Here is a 9572-nt window from a genome sequence, read left to right on the forward strand (position 1 = left end):
TAAAAAAATTACTACATCTCCTTTTATCTAGCATGCAACTACTGATCTGGCTAATGTCTTTTTATCAATTCTGCTTTCAAAGGGTCACTAGCCACAGTTTATGGTCAACTGGAAAAACCAGCAACACACCTTCATTGTGCTATTTCAGGAAAAATTAAATTTCCCTACCTTATATGATAATTAGGGAGCTCTGATGACTAATGGTAAGGAGTTGTGCTGCTAGCCCAAAGGTACACAGTTCAAGTCGGCCAGCTAACTGCTCCATGAGAGAAAGATGGTACTCTCTTCTCATGTAATTTACAGCCTCTGAAAACCCACTGGAAGTTCAGCTAAGAGTTGGTTTCTGACTCAGTGGTGCATAACAACAATAACATGCCATAATTTAGTCCAAAGTTACCCTGATTGCCCTTGTCTTCCATAAGACATCATACTGGGATATTATATTGATGGCATTGTGCTGATTGAACCTAGTGAGGAGAAAACATCGATGACACTGAACTTGTTGTTATGGTATTTGCACGCTTCCTCTCTGCTATTGAGCTAATGCTGACTCACAGCAACCCTCCATTGGGTTTCTAAGACTGTAAATTTTCATGGAAGGAGACTATTTTTCTCCTTCAGTCATTAGTAGATTCAAGGTGCTGGAGATGCACAGCCTTTTAGTTAATTGTGCAAAATACTGTGGACTATGTCGCCAAGCAATCTGACAAAAATGCATATGAAATGAAATTTCTAGGGGTTCAGTGATGTGAAGTATATTGAGGTATTCTTTCTAAAGTAAAGGATATGTTATTGTATCTGATCTCTCCCACAACTGAAAAGAAGGCACAACACTTGCTGGGCCTCCTTGGTTTGTTTGTTTTATTGTGATTTTAACAAAAGCTTACAGAAAGGTTGATTTTTTTCATTCATTTTTGCACATTTCCCCCTCTCCCTTTCCTGTCCCCCTCCTCCTTGGGTTTTGGTGCCAACGCATCTTTCATTTGGGTTTGTTACTTCAGCTTATGTAACAAGTTACTAAAAAAGCTGCTAGTTTTGAATAGGACCTGTTCTTGTTGTTAAGTGCCTTTGATTCACCCGAGACTCACAGTGACCCTATGTATAATAGCTCTGAACTGTGCCAGTCTCACTGACTCTGACACATCTAAGAAATCTCTAAGATTTCTCTCTATCTAGAGAATAAGATCTAGACTAGGACCTAGAATAAGACAGATCTCCGCAGCAGGTTCTGGTTGCCACGTGAACCTGAAGTTATGCCACTTGCGTCATATGATCTGGATGATGCAATGGTACCTGAAAGTGTCAGTGGCAGATATGCTTTTGAAGGTCTTTGACAGTCTCTGATTGATGAAACACAGCACGGACCATTAATTCTAGGACAAGTTCTGCCATTCTCTGCAGATGTTGTTGTTATGTGCTGTCAAGTCAGAACTGTCTCATAGCTGACCTTCCAGCAGGCTTTCAGAAGCTGTACATCACATGGAAAGAGATTTGGAGATTTCTCATCTTTCTCCCAAGGGGCAGCTGGTGGATTTGAACTTCCTGCTTTTGAGTTGTCAGTACAACTCCTTGCCACTAGGCCACAAAGAGCTCATTATTATTATTATTGTTATTATTATTATTATTATTTTAGAGACAGCTTTTAGCTTGTTTCTGCATCTTGGTAGAAAGTGAATAGATGAAATGATGTTGTTGGATCCAGAGGGTCATAAAGTTAGATGGCACAGCAGCATTTAATCATTAGTGGAAGGGGCATATAACAGGTGAAGCTCAAAGCAAGACTTGAAAACACAAGTAAGTTACATGAAGAAATGGCCCAAATACTTAGTCTTCGTCTTCCCTCTTGTCATGTTACTTTCCCTCTCCCAGCCTGCATTTGTGGCATTATGGTTTTTTGTTTTTTTTTTTATGTGTGTACCTTCAAATCAGATCTGACTGGTATAGGAGGACATTATCCCTCCTTCTTTACCAGAGCATCTGGTGGATTCAAACCACGCACCTCTGGGATTGCAGTGCAGCTTTATGGAGAGGTTTTTTTTTTTTTTATGATCAATTGACTGAGAAAGGGAAATGTTATGCCTGGCTTACCTATATGTCTTCATGATACACAGGTACCACAGTACCATTAAGGAGCTGTGGTGGTGAAGTAGCTGAAGTACTTGTGGTGTCAAAAGCCTTGAAAACTGGGAAAGTCACACAAGTGTTGGGAACTTTCATTCTTAGTGTCACTATGAGTCGCCTATGACTCGATAACACTTAACAATAACAACACCATACATTGCATTAGCCCCTATTGAGGGCATGGTCTCCTGCTACCTTACCTGTGGACATATGGTTTTGCAAGTCATCAACAGTTGTGGAACCAATATAAGAAAGTGCTTTCCATACTATGAAAAATTATGGTGCAGAAAGGATGAAGAGATTGTGGCACTGCTGTAAGAGACTGAGACAAGGTGTAATCACGGGGACTCTGGAGATAGAGCCAAAGTTCAAGGCTTGCTTGCTGGATGATTGAAGGAAAAGCTGACTTGCAACTACTCTGAGATACATTTTTCCGGATGATTGAGGAAACCAGAGGCTCTTTACATTTGTGCTGCTGAATGGAACCTGGACTTTCACTAATTGTGGAATTGTGCCTTGTTAATCTGCCTTGGAACTCTTACACTACATCTCCTGTACTTGCATTGCGTGATAGCCTTTTTGCCTCTCTCACTTCCCAATCTATTTCCCTAGAAAACCCCACAATTGTGAGTAGAGCCTGTGAGCCAATTTGTAATGAATGTTGGACCCAGTGATTGGTAGAAATATGTGCAGGAGCATGTGCAGTGGCATGTCTGGCCATGTAGCTATTTGCATGATACTATGGATGTTATTGATGGGGACAGTCCCCCTTTATGAAGAGGGTAGAAGTCAGACTCGGCGAGGGTAGAAGTCAGACTCGGCCTTCCTCATGATGTGTCTGTTTCTTTCACAGCGTGCAACTGCTAATCAAACGTTTGGTGGGTTTTGTACCCTCTTGACACTCTGTGAGGAAAAAAAAGATGAGGCTATCAGATTCCATGAAGATTTACAGTCTTGTAAATATTCCATAAAGCTCTACAGGGGCAGTTTTACTTTGCCCTTCAGGATTGCTTTGAATTGACTAAATGACAGTATGAATTTTGGGGGAGAAAAGGAGGAAGCAGCTACTGCAGCATGGCAGTCCCTTAGTGGGAGCCCACAGGTGGACAATGGTGAAGGGTAATCTTTCCACTAGGCAGAACTTTGAGCAGTGCACTGAGTTGTTCACTTTGCTTTGAAGAAAAAATGGCCAGATGTATAATTGTTTGCTGATCTATAGGTTCTGGCCAATTGTTCGTCGGGATGTCCAGGGACTTGAAAGAAACATTATCTGAAACATTGTCACGAGGAAGTATGTGAACATAGAAGATATTTGTCTCTCACATGAATGTTCACCAAAGGATGACCTTGTAGGGGAGGATCTTAATATTCCAGTAGATAGGATACCACATTCTGTGGGAAACAGTCATCCTCTTTCCTTAGCTGCCTTGTCATTGCCTAACGAGCTCATCAGTAAAGTGGCAATGGTGGTAGGTAGGGATGGAAGTTATGCACGGGCTCAGCAGCATGAACTTCCACTTACCAAGACTGAGCTGATTACATCTATTGCTGAGTGCCCAGTCTGCTAGCAGCAGAGACCTACTTTGCATCCCTAATGTGAAGCCCAATATGGTGTGAAGGTGATTCTGCTGGACTGCTTCCATCACAGAAAGGGCAGCTTTTTGTTATTACTGGAATTGACACTTACTCTGGATATAGTTTTCCCTCGCACCTGCCTACATGATGCTTCTGCCAAAACTATCATCGATGGATTTCTTACAAAATGAACTTATCCATCATCATGGGATCCCACAGAGCATCACCTCAGATTAATAGACTCACTTCATGGCAAATAAAATGTAGAAAAGGGTTCATGCTCATGAAATTCACTGGTCTAGCTATGTTCCCATCATCCTGAAGCATCTGGTTTGATAGAATGAACTTCTGAAGATAGAATTATGGCACCAGCTAAGTAACAACACCTTGCAAGATTGGGGCAAAGTTCTTCAGGACATTGTACATACTCTAAGCCAGCATCCAATGTATGGTGCTGTTTTTTTAATAAATATAATTAATTCAAAGGATGGAAATGACAGTGTACATAAAATATTTTTCTTTTCTTCATTTAAGAACTAGAAAGTTTATATGGACATAGTGTGTTTTTGGTTGTTCCTGTATTGTACCATACTATGTGCAGGTATGACTTTATATTAGTCTTTATTTCGAGATTACATAATTTAAGAAAATGTATACAGGTGTCATATATCTTAAATTGTCAACTTTACAAGGAGTGGACTATGACAGTTATTGCAACTTGACTGGACCATGATTCTCAGGAGATTGGCAGTTATGAGATAGTCGTACCTTTTGATGAGAACTAATACAATGAATGTACTTACTTCCATGATGAAAGGAGCTCTGGAGCTTAGTGGTAAGAAGCTCTACTGCAATCCCAAAGGCACATGGTTCAAATCCAGCAGGTATCCCACCAGAGAAGGATGGGAAATCTCCTCCCATACCTCTGAAAACCAGCTGGAAGATTGGCTATGGATCAGTTGTACTGAATGCTATGGGAAGTCATCAGATGAAAGGGAACTTTCTTGAGGATGTGGACTGCATTCAATATACATGAATGTTCTGGCAAAGCTCTCTGAATTTTTGTGTGGTCTGAATCCTGCAACTGACTTCTTATAATCTGGCTCTAGTTCTTCACATTTTAGCCAGTAGTCTGCTGCATTGCCTGCCGGTCATGGGGGTTTGTCAGTTTCTGTAGTGATGTAAGACAAGAGAAGCCTCTAGCCCGATGTCTGATCCATGGACTAGGGATTGGCTAGCCTCTAAACTATGTGAGCCATTTCCTTGAGAAAAATCTGTCTATACATATATACATATACAAGCTTCGTTGGTTTTCATTCCCCAGTAAATCTAGCCTAAGACATACACAAACACCTCAGGCTAAACCTCCTGTCTAGGTATTTGTATGTGTATATGAGTACTTATCCTTCTGCAATGCAGCATGACCCTGAGAAACTATCAAATGAGCTGGCCATCCCAGCAAACAGCTTATCACCTGGGCAGAACTCAGGGAGACAAAGAATGACTTTCATCCACAGGCTGTAGACTTCTCTCATTGTTTGCCCAAATCACTTGGGATATTGCCTTCTTTTTTTAATATTTTATTATTATTTTATTTGTCTGAGTTGTGACTCATCATTGCTTTTTAAATTGGGCCTTTATTCTTTATTATTGAGATTTTAGTGAATGTTTAATAGAGAACTTGGATTCCCATTCATTCATTGTTGCACATTTTCCTCCCTGCTGACCCCTCCCCCCAGTTCGCTTTTCTGTTTGGGGAAAAAAAACCCTTTCATTGTTATACGGTCCCCCTCTCCCCCCAGTCCACTTTACTAGGCAGCTCTTATTCTGGACTCTTGTCATGCCTATAATACCTAATCATATATTCATTTATACAGTTTTCTCCCTCCTCTATTTCAATGCTGTGTACATTAGTTATCCCCTATTTTCTTAGTTTCCCCTCAACCCCCATGTCAGTCTGTTTTATAACAGTGGCATTATGCAATATTTGTCCTTTTGTGATTGAGATATTTCACTCAGTATAATGTCCTCCATGGTCACCCATTTTGTATAAGATTTCATGAGTTTTTGTTTTTCAGTGCTGCATAATATTCCATTGTGTGAATATACCACAGCTTCTCTATCCATTCATGTGTTGATGGACACTTGGGTTGTTTCTGACTCTTTGCTATTGTGAACAAAGCAGCAATAAACATAGATGTGCATTTATCTTCTTGGGTAGCAGTGCTGGTTTCTTTAGGGTATATTCCCAGTAGTGGAATTGCTGGGTCAAATGGTATTTGTATTTCCAACTTTTTGAGAAAGTGCCATACTGCCTACCAGAGTGGTTGCACCATTTTACATTCCCACTGACAGTGAATAAGGGTTCCATTTTCTCCACAACCTCGCCAGCATTTGTTGTTTGCTGCTCTGTTGAATTTTGCTATTCTTACTGGGGTGAGATGATATCTCATAGTTGTTTTGTTGTCTTTTTTTTTCTGGTGAGAAAAATTTGTATTTAGAATTAGCCAGTTAGACTCAGTTTAGATGATCTCAATCTAAGCAAGGTGTTGATTTTGGCCACATCAATGTCATAGAGCTTCTTTACAGCTTGTTTGATTTGGTGCTTGTTGGCCTTGATATCCAGAGTGAACACAAATTTGTTGTTATTGTCTATCTTCTTCATGGCTGACTCATTGGTCAGGGGAAACTTGATGATGGCATAGTGGTCAAACTTGTTTTTCCGGGGGTATTTGGGCTGCCTTCAGAGTCTCAGCGTCTTAGGCTGCTGGAAAGTGGGTAACATGTAGACCTTCTATTTTTTGTGTTTGTGGATACCCTTCAGGACTGCCTTCTTGGCCTTTAATGCCTTTGCTTTGGCTTCAGTTTTGGGAGAGGCAGGGGCTTCGTTCTTTGCTTTCAGCATCATCATCGAAGAAAGGGGGAAATTGTCTTCTTGAGTTAATACTGCCCTGCTCTGGGTCTAGGGTGGTGTAACAAGTGCTGTTCTAAATTATCTTTTCTAGGAACCTGATGCCTGGGACATCACGGTCATTCCCCTCAAAGGAACAAATAATCATGCTTGATAAATGGAAGTATGTTCTAAGCTAAAAAGCCACTGTTTTAAATTTGCTTAAACTGCATCAATATTTGGCTTTAGTCCTCAGGACAAATATCAGCTTGGAAAACGTTTACAGTTGTGAGTGCTCCCTAAACCAATGGATGCAGGACAAGGAATGGGGTGTTTGAGAATGTTATCTTGCCTTTGTTTGAGAGCAAAAGATAAGCTTCTGATTTCAAAAGGGAAAAAATGGCACAATGCAAATGTAAAAAGGAATAGTTAATGCATAAGGTTGAGGACAATTATCTCATGTCCAAGTTGTATTTTTGTTGTTGTTTAACAAATTCTTTGCCAACTTATAATGTCCTGTGAATACATTGCACAGGGTCATTTTCTTCAGGGAGGAAAGGCTTAGAAGTACCTCAGGTTTCCTCCTTCCCATGATCTCTAGAGAATGAAATTCCACATTGCAGTGGAAGGAGACAATTCATCTCTTGCTAAGTCGACACAGTTAAAGTAACTTGGGGCAATTCATTTTTTGTTTAATTGACACAGTTAAACTAACTTTATGGGTATGTGACAAAGTGTATGTCTCAAAGGGTCTCAGGCTTGGGGAGCTCTGGTGACCTAGTGGTAAGAAGCTGCACTGCAATCCCAGAGACATCTGGTTCAAACCCACCAGATGCTCTGGCAGAGAAGGAGGGGCAATGTCCTCCTGTATCAGTCAGATCCGATGTGACTGTACACACACAAAATAATAATTTTTTTTTTCTTAGAAAGGGTCTCAGGCTCAGAAAGACTTGCTCTTGGATTAATGCCACATGATTACTTTAATGCTTTACACCTAGTATCTTGAAATGTGTTTTAATTTTGTCTTGAAATACGATTTTTGTAAGTGAGGTGATGGGTCATGTGCCTCTTGCCACCTCCCCAGAAGAGTTTTTAACTGGCAGACTGAACCTCCTCTAACCTCTCCTTGCTTGATTTGCCTCCATCCTCGCCACTGAGGCCAATTTGCTCGTGAGCTCAGCAGGCAATGAAAGAAGATGAATAATTTCCACAGAACACATTACAACTTACTGTTAACTGGCTGTTATAATCCTCCTCTGCTGAGGTCACCTTTTGATGAGCGCTCACATGAGCCGTAATAAATATCTTCACTTCTTTGGCCTGATCCTGGGGAATCTGTCCATAAACCTTTCCCTGTACCTCCCTGTCACCAATTTTCCAAGTAATGTCTGCCCAAGTCCCTAATTACCTAGACAAAAAAATTGGCCACAGCCCATGTATACAATTGCATGTTTGACCATTTCTCCCTCCAAGCAAGAGTGAATAACTGGGTACGCTGCTTGAAGTTCAGCCTCGTGGGACGATTGCACTTCATTGCTGTCCTTCAGGAAGGTCCCAGAAAAGAGCTGCAGTATTGTCACTATCCACTTTTGAGTGTCACCTGCATGTCACGCAGAAACCCGGCACCAATTTTCTCATCCTGAGTTTACTGGTTATGAAACTCCCCATGGGGTCACAGATGAAGAATAGGAGAGAGCAGGTAATGTGATGGTAGTGGAGACATAGCACTTGGGCCACTTCCTCATGCAACCAATGCCCTCAGATCCTGCTTGAGTCTCATTTCCCTGTCTTAGCTATCTCACTTACTTATAGCTATCAGTTTGGAACCAACTCATAGCTGACCCGTCTCTGGGTTTCTGAAGGAGTAAATTTTTCTGCTGAGGAGCTGCTGATGGAGTAAGACTGCCAGAGAGGAATGACTACATCATTACATAATTGGCTCTGGTCCTGCCTCAGTGACATAATGCTATTCTTGTTAGGTGCCCTCAAGTCGACTCCAACTCATAGCAACAAGAGAATAAAACCTTACCCTCTACAGCCCCGTCTTCACCATCTCTGCCATGCTCGAGTCCACTGTTACAGTCACTGTTTTACTCTATCTCATTGAGCATCTTTCTCTCTTTTGCTGACCCCTCTACCTTTCTCATCATAATATTGTTTTCCAAGGAAGTTTGGCTTTTTAACACATAGATTAATTACATTATATTCAGAGTCGTGTCCTAGCCAAGCTGACATATATTTTTTGGGGACACAATTTAATCTCTGGTGCTTGGACACACCATTTTCATTTAGTAGTAGAGTGTTACTGTGCATGTTTGGCTGTGTGATTATGGGTCAGACAGCACTCAGTTCATCATGAACAACTCAAGCTGCATAGTAACTGGTGGCATATGTTTAAGTGTCCAAATAAATGGCAGTTGTTGTTTGCCATTGAGTTGGAACCAACTCATAGTTACTCTTCAGTAGGTATTCAGAGGTAGTAGATCACACAGAAGGAGATTGTTCATCCTCCTGTGGAACAGCTGGTGGATTCGAACCATGTGCCTTCAGGGTTGCAGCTCAGCTTCTTACCCCCAGGCCACCAGAGTTCCCTGTCCAAATAAGCTCAGGCCTAATGACAAGTCAAAAGTTATTTCTTAAAAGGATAGTAGTTTTCTGCAGAGAGTGGCAGGAATGGGAGTCCTTTTAAATTGTTGTGCCAAATGTTATACACTACTTACTACACTGTTAGAAATTTCGTGGAGGTGGAAGGCTCGTAATTTTTGCCAGGTTAATTTCCTGCCCTCTAACATTTAGGGCCTCTGGTGGTGAAGTCCACAGGGAACTGAGCTAACCCAAAGGTGGCACGTCGTTGGTGGTTCAAACCCACCAGGGAAATGTGCTGTCTCTTCCTGTGCAATTTATGGTCTTGAAAAACTTGGTGGCAGGTCAGCTAAGAGTCCATTCCAACTTGATGGCAATGAGTTTGAAGTTTTCCTCTGGCACC

Source organism: Elephantulus edwardii, unplaced genomic scaffold (assembly GCF_000299155.1).
Source record: "Elephantulus edwardii isolate Elephantulus edwardi_28Jun2011 unplaced genomic scaffold, EleEdw1.0 scaffold00066, whole genome shotgun sequence".
NCBI classification, from domain to species: Eukaryota; Metazoa; Chordata; class Mammalia; order Macroscelidea; family Macroscelididae; genus Elephantulus; species Elephantulus edwardii.